At 34.9% G+C, this 12404-nt stretch overlaps 1 protein-coding gene across 5 annotated transcripts in view; it reads left to right on the forward strand.

The window, feature by feature from the left end:
* bsna (bassoon presynaptic cytomatrix protein a) overlaps positions 1–8398 on the forward strand; it is a 105981-nt gene extending 97583 nt beyond the window's left edge. For 3 of the 5 annotated variants that reach the window (XR_014535682.1, XR_014535683.1, XR_014535685.1), the window contains exons 11-13: positions 1163–1323; positions 3754–3847; positions 7829–8398. The gene's annotated coding sequence lies outside the window, so the exon portion shown is untranslated. The remainder of the gene's footprint in view (positions 1–1162; positions 1324–3753; positions 3848–7828) is intronic. The other 2 variants (XR_014535684.1, XM_083554326.1) reach the window with 2 other exon arrangements.
* The last annotated feature ends 4006 nt before the right edge of the window (positions 8399–12404 follow it).

The raw sequence follows: 12404 nt of genomic DNA on the forward strand, positions 1-12404 counted from the left end.
TCAGGGACTGGTCAGTGTTGCAGTATTGGACTCTCCTTCCCAAAGCTTTGCGACGCGTCTCTAGGTAACGTATGAGGGAACGAGACGCAGCGTCTCTATGCCACACTGCCAGCATTCATTTAGGGCTTCCTTCTTCTTCAAAGAAGCTGGCGCCGGCTTCACTCCATGTGCAATTTTGACTGATTGCACACATCATTTTTGAGCATGGACAATGTGGCCACATTCCCAAAGCATTGCGACGCAGCTTCTCGTTCCCTCAGGGAACTAGGGTTACATACGTAACCTAGAGACATTTATCTATCCTTCTCAGAGAAAAGCAAAAAAGAAGCTTACATTTTCTAAAAAAGTGAAAGAAATTACACATTTTCTCATGCATTTAAATTGAACATGAATGTTTTCTTTTTTTTGTTTAATAAAGTTCCAAAAAAATCAAGTTTGATGGCAGCATAGGCACAAACCTCTGTTCTCATTATCATAGAGAATTTAAACTGTAATTGCTAGACATAGAAACATCTCAAATAAAATCCCAGAATGCAATGTTTGTTCAGTATATTATTATTAATGAAGCAGACTGACAGATAACAGAAATCTCTATATTTACATTTGTTCCATAAAAGACAGTGTTTAATGTTAGAAAATACTTGAAATTGTACAGGGTTACAGCATAGGATTGTTCAAGTCTAATAAACATTTTGGTAAAAAAAAAAAAAAAAAAAAATTATTAAAAGTTGCATTCATGTATCTCTGTTGTAAAAATGATATAGTATGCCATGCATTATGTGTACCTTAAATAATGTTTGTGTCAAAAACCTTTCGTCCTATAATCCTTGTGGAGATAAATTTTACATTATAGTCTAGACTCAATAAGCTTTTTATTGTCATTTCAACCATACATAGCTGACACAGTACACAGTGAAATGAGACAACGTTCCTCCAGAACCCTGGAGCTACATAAATCAACATAAAGCTACATAACAAATAGGATTTAGGATTTATATGTAAGCGCTTTACATTAATTTGTTAAGTGCATTTGAGTATTAGGTCAGATATACTTATGAAATTGTTGATTTAATTAAAGGGTGCTTCTTGAACTTGTTATATATTCTTTATTCTCTTGCTAAACTCTGTGCATGTGTGAATTTTTCTTGATGTGTTTTTTCAGTTTCAGGGTGTCTTCAAAAACGATGGCTGATGTTAAAAGGCTTTGCACTGGAAAAACCTATGAAGTTTCTCTACGTTGTTTTAATTTACAAGCACTTGAGTAAGAAAGAAAGAGAAAAGGAGAGAGAGGGAGAGGGAGAGAAGTAATCTTGTACTATACTGGTAAGGGCAATAGTTACATTTTAAAATCCACTGTTTCATTATACAAAGGTCTTCTTCATACAGGGGTGAACAAATCATACTTTTATTAGTTCTTAAAAGTTTTATAATTTGGTTGCCCAGAAACCTTGCTGATTAAATTAAATGGTACAAGCTACAGTAATGATTATAATAATAAATGTAAAATTAGTCAGTGAGTTAAGTGCAGCAATACTAGGAAATAAATTAGCTTCTGGTTATTATCAATGTTTCTAATAGAGGACATTGTTTAAAAACGCTTAACAAAATCCTTAGGTTATTGTCCTGTGTTTCCAATGTTAAATATGATGTTATTTTCCTGCATCAATGTAAAAGCCCATTTATAATTATGTAGAAACAGAACATCATATTTTACAATTAAAATATTATATTTATATATATAAAACTTGTGAAAAGGACACCTTCTTTGAATTATATTATATTATGTAACATATATGATACACTTAAGGTACATCATCTCACAAAAAAGAGTACACCCCTCACATTTCAGCAACCATTTTAGTATATCTTCACAAGGGACAATACTATAGAAATGTAACTTGGATATATTTTAGAGTAGTCAATGTACAGCTTGTATAGCAGTACAGATTTACTGTCTTCTAAAAATAATTCAACATACTGTTATTATAGTCAAAATAACTGTCAACAAAAGTAAGTACACCCTAAGTGAACATGTGAAAACAAGTGTGAATATTTTGTGTGACCATCATTGTTATCTAGCACTGCCTTAACCCCCATTCACCAGAACTGCACAGTTTGTTGCTAGGATCCTCTTCCACTCCTCCATAATTACATCATGGAGCTGCTGTATGTAAGACACATGGTGTTTCTCCACCTTCCGCTTAAGGATGCCCCACAGGTGCTTAATAGGGTTCAGGTCAGGAGACCTATTGGCCACTCCATCTCCTTTACCTTTAGCTTCCTCAGAAAGGCAGTTGTCATCTTGGCGGTATGTTTGGGGTCATTATCATGTTGGAAAACTGCAGTTTCATGCTTTGTTTTAGAATGTCACTGTACATGTTGAAATCCTTGTTTCCCTCAATGGACTGCAGCTTCACAGTACCAGCAGCACTCATGCAGCACCAGATCACTATACTACCATTGACCGTTGACTGTAGGCAAGACACATTTTTCTTGGTACTCCTCACCAGGGCAACGCCACACATGCTGGACACCGTCTGAGCCACAAAAGTTTGTCTTAGTCTCCTCAGACACGACATGGTTCCAGTGATTCATACTTTTGGACAGGTTGTCTTCAGCAAACTGTTTGTCGGCTTTCTTTTGAGCCAGCTTCAGAAGAGGCTTCATTCTTGGATGACAGCCATGCAAACTGACTTTTTGCAGTGTGCAGTATTTGGTGCACTAACAAGTGGAGAAATCCTCAGAGAATTCTTTGCATGAGGTGCCATGTTGTACATTTAGAGTATGAGTGCAGTATGAGAGAATTGTACTCAAAGCACAACATTTTAACTGCTGTAATACAAGATACACAAATTTGTATGGTCCTGTCAAATAGACAAAAACATTAACTTGATCATTAGGACATGTGCCTTTAACGATTTACCGTACAGCTCTTATCACTTAGAGTGTACTCACTTTTGTTGCCAGCTATTTTGACAATAATGGCTGTATGTTCGGTTATTTTTAGCTGACAGTAAATCTTCTTCTTCATTCGGCTTCTCCCATTAGGGGTCGCCACAGCAGATCATCCATCTCCATACCCCCCTGTCCTCTACATCTGCCTCTTTCAACCCAACTACCTGCATGTCTTCCCTCACCACATTCATAAACGACCTCATTGGCCTTCCTCTTTTCCTCCCTCCTGGTGGCTCCATCCTCAGCCTTCCCCTACCAATTTATCCCATGTCCTATAAACTGTCCCTTTCACTCTTGCAGATACGCTAGTATCTCCTGCCACTCTTCTCCACCCACTCCACCCTCTTTTCTTGCAAACTTTTCTTCACTTCTCTAACACACTCATCATTACTTTGCACTGTTGACCCCAGGTACTCGAACTCCTCCACCTTCTCCACCTCTTTTCCCTGCAACCGCACCACTCCACTGCCCTCCATTTTATTTACACACATGTACTCTGTCTTACTCCTACTGACTTAGAGGACAGTAAATATATACTGCTATAAAAGCTGCACATTGACTACTCTAAAATATATCATAGAATATATGTTTTATTTCTGTAGTATTGTCCCTTAAGAAGATATACTAAAATGGTTGCTAAAATGTAAAGGGGTGTACTCAGTTTTGTGAGATACTGTATATAATTATAGCACCTTCTTCAAAAAGCACAAACTGTATTCTCATTATAGTGCATCAAGCATTTGGAAAATACTTGGAAATTACCTTGATGACTAAATTAATATTTTACTGTTCTTTCAGCCAGCCAGAACAGGAATCACAAGACTTCATTAACCATAAATCTGGTTACATGATCACAGAGGCACTACACAGCTTTCCTCTGGCAGCCTAGACAGTAAGAACTCACAGTCACATTGGGGAATTCAAAGTATCTATTAAAGATATAGCTTATATAATTCAAAATGCAGTTACCACTAGAATTATTGCTAAATTATTCTATTCAAAGAAAAAGGTCCCCTGGTGGTCTAGTGGTTAAGATGCAGCGCTCCCACCGCTGCGACCCGGGTTCGATTCCCGGTCAGGGAACCATCCCCAGCCACTCTTAGTGCCGGTCCCAAGCCCGGATAAATTGGGGAGGGTTGCGTTAGGAAGGGCATCCAGCGTAAAACATGTGCCAAATCAAACGTGCGGATGATCCGCTGTGGCGACCCCTAACGGGAGAAGCCGAAAAGAAAGTTTTAAGTTTTTATTCTATTCAAAGAAACATTACATTGCAATAAAAAGATTTTCCACTCAAAGATTTGGAGAAACTATTTGCTTTTTATAAGAACAAAATTTTACTTACTGTAATTTCCGGACTATTAAGCGCACCCAAATATAAGCCTCACCCACTGAATTTTACAAAGATTTTTATTTTGAACATAAATACGCCGCACCTGTCTATAAGCCGCAGGTCCCTACACTAAAACTAATGAACTTTACACAGGCTTTAACGAAAGACAGTGTCTGTTACACGGCTTGTATCTAAACAGTAGCCTACCAAGAAAGTCATAGTTCACTGTCTTTCTCCTTCCTTTCACAACAATTTCTTTGGGACTTTTTCCATGCAGCTCAGAACACAGGTGAAGTGCGTTTTTTCATGCCCGGATGTTTTCAGCGTGACAAATGATTCGCATTTAATGTTGACAGTCTGAGTGAGCGGCAGGTCAAACATCAGAGGAACCTCAGCCATATTTATGCTGTGGTGCGGCCCAAATCAGTGGGAGCGCATCTGATTTAATATAAAGAATTTCATTGGTTCACCTAAACCCGTTCGGCAATTCCATTGGTCTAATGTTATGGCGATCAGTTTTTTTGATTGAAGCTTGTGAAATCGGGAAAAACCCAGGAAAAATCCATAAATTAGCCGCTTCATTGTTTAAGCCGCGGGGTTCAAAGCGTGGGGAAAAAATTTGCAGCTTATAGTCTGGAAAATACAGTAATAGCATTTTTACCTAATCATGTGGAAAAATTGGTATAGAAAACATTTTAACACGATTTGATCATTGTCTTTGGGGTTGGTAAAGTTATTTATTAGGGACTGGTAGTCATTTAACAATTAATACAGATTGTAATTTTATTTTTGCCATTTCCTTGGATTGCTTCACAAAACAATGATGCATTTCTGCCTGGGGTTGATGAGTTCTACTTCTCTCAGGTTTTAACCCTAAATGTCTGAATTTTCAATTTTTATTTTCAATTTATGAACCATTTCTTAAAAGGAAAGGAGAGATAAAGCGTTTCTGATTAAAGTGACACTCTCCTGCATTTACATCTGGCTGTGTAGTCCTTACATGACAGATGCAAATGCATACTGAGAACAGGCCAAAACAGAGTAATCTAAAGATGTTGGTAACATCACAGAACTCACAGAAAGTCTATATTTTGCAAAGTCTTTGAATGTCTTGAATGTCCGAGTACAACCAGTAGCTCTGATTGTTGTGAGTGGTGACTGTACTGGGAGTTTGAGTTTTAAGTCAAGATATTTTCACTTGGAGAAGTATAATTAATTTTGAGCATAAGGATGCCAATCCTAACACAGATTTGTGTTAGTAAGCAAATGAGCAAACGAAAACTATTTGTGAACATAAAATAGTGAAACCAAGCATGCACAGAAACTTTAAGTGTACACCCTACAACTGCCACAACATGTGCAAATTATTGTACCTTGAGGGGTACAAAAGCCTGTCATTGGGGCAGTACCTTCACAGATACACCCACTGTACCCCTTTAATACAGGCACACCTTGGTAGAGAGAGGAAAATATGGTTGGAGTAGAACCAGAAGGGATATCTGCACATTTGTAGGGAGAATGCCAGTGGCAGGCCATGCAATTATAACCTGGGCCTTCAGTGGGGACCAGGCATATTTAACCTCTTAATACCACCACTTTCACGTCGCAATTATAGAAACCATCAATACTATACAAAAACGCAATATAACAACGCGTGGCATTCCTGGCATTTCGCATACGTAAGTATACGCATTTTTACTAAAGCAAGAAACTGTTCCACCTCACCTGGAGCAGTTCAGAATCAATATTTGTCCAAAAACATGACAAAAACAAAAAGAAATTTAATTAAATACAACCTACTTACCAAAGATGCATACTTATAATTTGCAACGCTCCTCAGAGGCTGTAAGCCAGTGGTAATGCTCATAGGCACTGGTCTGGAAGTGGCAAACAAACCCTTTCCCGGGCTGAGACAAGCTAACTAGCTTCGGCGTTGGCCAACCTCTTCTCACGATGTCCAGCTTTTCTTGAAAATGGATATTTAGGAATATCTGGGACCAAATCATTTTCTCTTTCTCCTTTAGCCATTGTGGGCTGTTTAACTCAAATGTGTGCAAAAAGCTATAGACGTGTTCTAGTCAAACTTGGCTGTAACGGTTTCCCTCTGACCAACCAATCAGAGGACGGAAAAATGCTGAGGCGAATTTGAAATCTGATTGGTTAAAGAAACAGACCCATTGCTAATATACACTAGGGTACAATGGCCAGCACTACTGAGTGTGAAGGCCCTGGGCAGATGTGGCAGCACATAGAGTTTAAAATCTGATTGGACAAAAAAAAAATCTAACATCTACATACACGTACTGGAAGCAGTGCAGCCAAGAGAAACGCTACGAAATGAAGAGAATAAACTGTTAATACAATTTCATGGAACAAATATTAGATTTTAGGTTGTAAATGTAGATCAGTGCTTCTGGTAGTGTTTAGGCCAGCAGAGAAGGCCTGACTGGCCCTAACCGCCCGCCACTTTTAAATGCAGATGTGAAGCACTTGTCATGGTATTGTAGAATATTTTATTATATTTCTTAGTAAATTTCCACTTTGAACTCTTTTCTTCTCATTTCTGCTCATTCTGCTCTTTGGCAGAATAATGACCAGTAAATTCTTTCTCCATTTTGATACATGAAGATAATGTTGTGATGGCAATGGAAGGCATGGAATGATGGGTACTTGACTGATAATATTATCTGAGTAATATTAAGAGATATTTCTGGAGTTCGTGGACATTACATTATTGTTCCTTCTTTTATAAGTCCTTCATTCAGTGTGTGTAGGGATGTATTAATTATGTGTCTTTACTCTAGTTGTCTGAGCAATTAAGAAGAAGAGAATGAGTCTATAGACATCTTGACAAAAAACGCTGTTTGTTAATTCTATTATCTCTTTGTAGCTAAATTTGAAGGCATATTTAGTTGTGCATAATTTACCTTGGGTAACTGTGAAGAATCGAACCTTGTGTGTGGTGAAAGACATGCTGAAGTAGTCTGTCCAGTTTAATTAGAGGGAGTAAGCCAATTAATCAGTGTTATGCAGATTGAGAAAAGTACTAAGCCATGATGGTTTTCCAGCTACATTTTTATCTGTTAATCTTTTACCTTTAAATTCAATATTTTTCTTGAGTGAGGCCCAAATTTCTTTCTTGTGGTTCTAATAAACATATTTAATTGCTTTACATAATTGCAAAAAAATTCTTGTTAAAGTAACTGGCATTCATTTATTAAAGGCATTATCAGATCCCATGTACTTTTACTAAACAGTCTATAATAATTATATATTATTATATTATATTCTTCTTTCCTGATCTCTTAATTTTACAGAAAGGATATGCAGAAAATGTCTTTTATATCTTAGAATAGGCCTAATTTATATAAAAAAAAAACCTATGAAAAGTTCTTTATCATGATTATTTTGTCAGAGTACTGCATGCATCTCTTGTTTAAATTCACACTTATAATACTTACTCACCAGAATTCTTTTCAGAATGGTAATCAATCCAATGTATTAATTGCAATTTAATCCATCTATTTTTCTTCTTTACATTAGGGTGCTTAAATGTTGGACTTGCAAAAGCATCCCTGTTTTGGCAAGCAAAAACAGTCAAAGATTCTCCAGCTGTCTCCGGAAGTCCAGATATTCTACTGCAACTATTGGAACCAGTCAACTTCCAGAGGACCCTGTAATGAGCAGCATAAAGCAAAGAAAAAAATTGACATTAAATGGGTATCTGAAAATTGGTTAGCTTCATAATAAGTAAGACATTCACATGCTGATAATGCAAGTGTGCTTTGCATAGATACTGGCTCTCACAAAGACTTTACAGGAGAGAAGTTTAAACAGACCTTAAAATATCCAACTGGTCACAGTGCACTGGTTTGTTATTCCATGTTCCTGTAGCTACTTAGATGATAAATTTGACTCTCCTCTCATCTCAGGGATGGTAGAAAAATGAAATTAAACTGAATGAAAGAACTTCATAGGTTTTTCCTGTCCAGTTAATGACTTTTATTTAATTCTAACTTGATAGCCTTTCAGAATACAAAAACGAAAAAGAAAAGAAAAGAAAAGAAAAGAAAAGAAAAGAAAAGAAAAGAAAAGAAAAGAAAAGAAAAGAAAGTGATGGCAACTGTCTGTGTTATATGGTCGGTTTTTAACTCTACATTCCAGAATGGAAAAAAGTCATTTTTGTCCTCTGAATGCAGACTGTTTTTTTCACTATTCTCTTAAATGTGTTTAAGAAGTGTACAGTGGAATCCAAATGCATGTAACTTTATATTCAAGACCTTACACTGTTTACCAATTTGAAGAGAGTAGGCATAAGATATGAGAATCTAGAAAAAAACTAAGAGTAAAAGATTGCATGGTTTAAGAGAAAACAATTATATTACAGACACAAGACTGAAATATTGTATGAGAGTGATTTTGAGGCTTTGACAAGTCAAGTCTTGTTTGTAAGTAAACCACTGCAAAGCCATTAAGTAACCATTCCCAGTGTGGACTTGGGGTCAATTACAATTGTTTCACCATTTTGGGGACTCTAATACGTCTGTTTATTTAATTGTGGATCTATTCTTTTCATATTATTGGCATCTATTATTTATATTATTGCATCTATAGTTTTTATATTATATTATTTTAAATATTATTTAAAATGTTCCTTTTCCTGGAGAGATGTCCCCTTAAACTACTAATTTCAATACATTTTCAATACATTCTTTTGCGTCATAATATAATATAAGTATAATAAGTGTTTTTGATTTTTACTGGTTTTTATATAATGATAATAACAAGCCAACGTACAGGCTGGGATGTTTATTTATATTTTTGGATTTATTTTGTCATGTCGTTTATAATTTATTTTATATTATATTTATTTACAGTTTTTATGGTTTTCATTAGTCTGTAACTGGATTACAGTTATTTTTTTGTTCATTTTCTATCAGTTAAAAAAAGCAATAGTGGATGGCAGATACTCACTCAAGAGCACAATCAGATGTTTATACACTAGTGGTCAGGAGAGCAATGTGTCTACTAAATCTACTAAACTGAAATATTTCCAGAAGTTTTTGATCTACCGCCCCAGCCTTATATAGGCAAAACCCACAAATTCTTCAGAATCAGATATACTGTAAGCAATAGTTTGAATAATAACAAATTAGCCATAATTTAACTTTTTTTTAGTTTTAAGCAATTTTACGATAATGAGAATTCCTATGAAATACATGAAAATGTGCTTAGGGACTGATCTTCAAAAAAACACATGTACTAACAGATATGCATTTGGGGTCTATCCCAAATTGCAGCAAAAACAGGGGTACAGAATTCTAAACAGAAGCTTCTCAGGTCAGATCTTCCAGTAGATCCTGTACTTGTGATGGGTCAGGCTAGTAAGTCCTTTTAGTGGTATGACTAAAAATGTAGCCACCTAAGCTAGGATGAGAGCATGCTTCAAAACAAAAACAAAAAAAAAGACTCATCTTGATGTAAATGTAAATTAGTATGAATGAATGATTGTGGTTGCATGTATGTACATGTCTGGATTTGTGGTCACTTGAAAAAATGAAAAATGGATTTAAAAAATAGAACAATAAGCATAGGTGATTTTGAGAGACAACTTTACATTACAAATGTTCTATGCAATGCTTCTTATTGGGAAAAAGTGTTAGGAGAGACATCATTCAATACCAGTCATGGCAGAAAAATAACAGATAGCTTCTCCAACAAAAATAATGATAAAAATTTGGAGTTGACCTGTTGTAAATAAGTACTTATAATGTAAAGAGTTTGTTTTCTCTTTGTGGCATGTTTAAGTCCCCGTTCATGTAACTTTTCAAGTGGCAGCCATAGTGTGAGCCATAAATAGTCATGGGCTATGTAAAAAACTGCATACTTCTGTATAAATAGTATGGGGGAAATGTCAGCCCTCTATCTTGACATATGACAGTATGCTGTTTTGTGTGTATCCAGAATTTAAATCACAACCTTATCTGGCGGTCCTGCACTTACTTTCATTAGCCATTAGCTGCCTGTGGATGCACTTGTTATTAAACAGAGATTGTAATAAGAAATGTTTATATAAATGTCAAAAGTTCTAAAGAAGAGAACTATATAACAACACCATTTCCGTAATATTATTAATTTCTAAAATGAATATGGGGTAATTTTCAAACTTTTAATTTACAACAGGCTATGGGAACATTTGTGCAATACTGAATCTGTCATGGTTATATGAAAACAGATGTACATATAATTCAGTGTAATTCAGCCTATTTATTGCTATTGTTGCCCCTTTGCTTTATTGCCCTATCAAAACAAAATGATTGATGAATACTGCATTAAATTATTGGTTGTTATCGCAGCGTTTTTGTTTTGCTCAAAAATACAATTTTTGGTAATTTAATGGTGGAAACTGTAGGTAGGCTAGAACATTACACTATTCTTTAATCAGTGTAGTTCATAATAAACATTTATTACTTCGATTTGTTTTTCAGAAAGAAATATAAATTATTTTAGTACCAAAACATATTTAAAGTTTATTAAAATATCTAAATAGAATCTATGTATAACATGTAATCATAAGAAATAGGCAATAAGTGTATAAATGTCTGAGTAATTGCCACTGACTACTTCATATATATTGCCTGTAGGGCAATTGGGTTGAATCTCCCACAATTAAAACATATTAAGAAATACAAAAATATATAAATATTTATATATTTCTAAACTTTTTATTAGACATCATGACAAAGATGATGTGCAGACATTGTGAAAATTGATTTTATTTATTTATTTATTTCGTGTTCTAATCTTGTTCACCTCAGGAAAGCACACAGTAAATGTGGTAAGGTGAAAAAAGGGGGACCTAATATGCATCATTGTAAGGGCTCATTTCCAATACTAAGAAAGCCATCTTGTTTTTTGCTCTGAGCCTACGAGGCTACTAGGACTTAGATGGGAATTTGAAACAGGGAAAACCATATCACACTCTTCTCTCATTGTTTTCACATGCATACAAAGATCTTTATTTCCATTACTGTGTTTTGTCACCCTGGACATTTAAACCTTATCTTGTATGTAATTTATTTAATTAAAACCCCCAGCATTTATTCTAGCATTAGGTCAAAAATGAGATTTTAAGAATTGACAAAGGGTGTATAAACACTTATTGCAGTGAGGGATGTGATGAAAAGCTGCAAACAATCCTGTCATTCAGATATCAGGGAAAATGTAATGTTATTTATTTATTTATTTTTTAGAAATACTGAAGTAACAAGTGCATACGTCTTCAGGAGCAGTCCACTACCTTTCATCCCTTCTTATTCACTGGCAGCCATTTTCATTATAAATACCACACCTATATAAAAATCAAGTCTTGCACGCACACGCAAACATCCATTATGTGAAACAAGCAAATGACGTGTATTAAAAGACCAAAAAGTGTGGTTTGCCTATAATGCCTATTTTTTTTTAAAGGTCAAGCATCAGCTATTACCAACAAAACATCAAAACAGCATTGTATATGGTGGCTCAAGTGGACTGTTTGGAGGGGGAAAAAAAAACAATATTCGGAAACATTTCCTGGTCTGTGTAAAGTTTCTATACATGTTGTGTTTGTATATTTAAAAAAAAAAAAAAAAAAAAAAAAAAACAAAAAAGGAGACCCTAGCTTCCATCTAATTTGTGGGTTCAACAGGGGCAACTTGAAAAATTTAAGAAAAACATAAAATATTAAATTGTAATCATAATAATAGTTAAGAGTGTTTGAGGGATCAAAATAAATAAATAATATATAAATTTTATATATATATATATATATATATATATATATATATATATATATATATATATATAGTACATTCACTGTTGTAAGTGCAATGAGCTATCATCCATGTTTCCATTGTAAACCTTGTGTATGTTTCAGTGTAAAATTGTAAACAGTTGTAGTTGGCTTGGTGCATTATGTCATGCTATGTGATGAATAAAATAATGACCCTAAAATACATTTCAATCAGGAAAAAAGAATAAACAAGAATTTGAACCACAAGTTTGTGTGTTTTTTTTTTTTTACATATTACATACATCAAACCGTTAGTAAATTCCTTAAAAAAATCAGCAGGGATCA

Source organism: Silurus aristotelis, assembly GCF_946808225.1.
Source record: "Silurus aristotelis genome assembly, chromosome: 11".
Taxonomy (NCBI): domain Eukaryota; kingdom Metazoa; phylum Chordata; class Actinopteri; order Siluriformes; family Siluridae; genus Silurus; species Silurus aristotelis.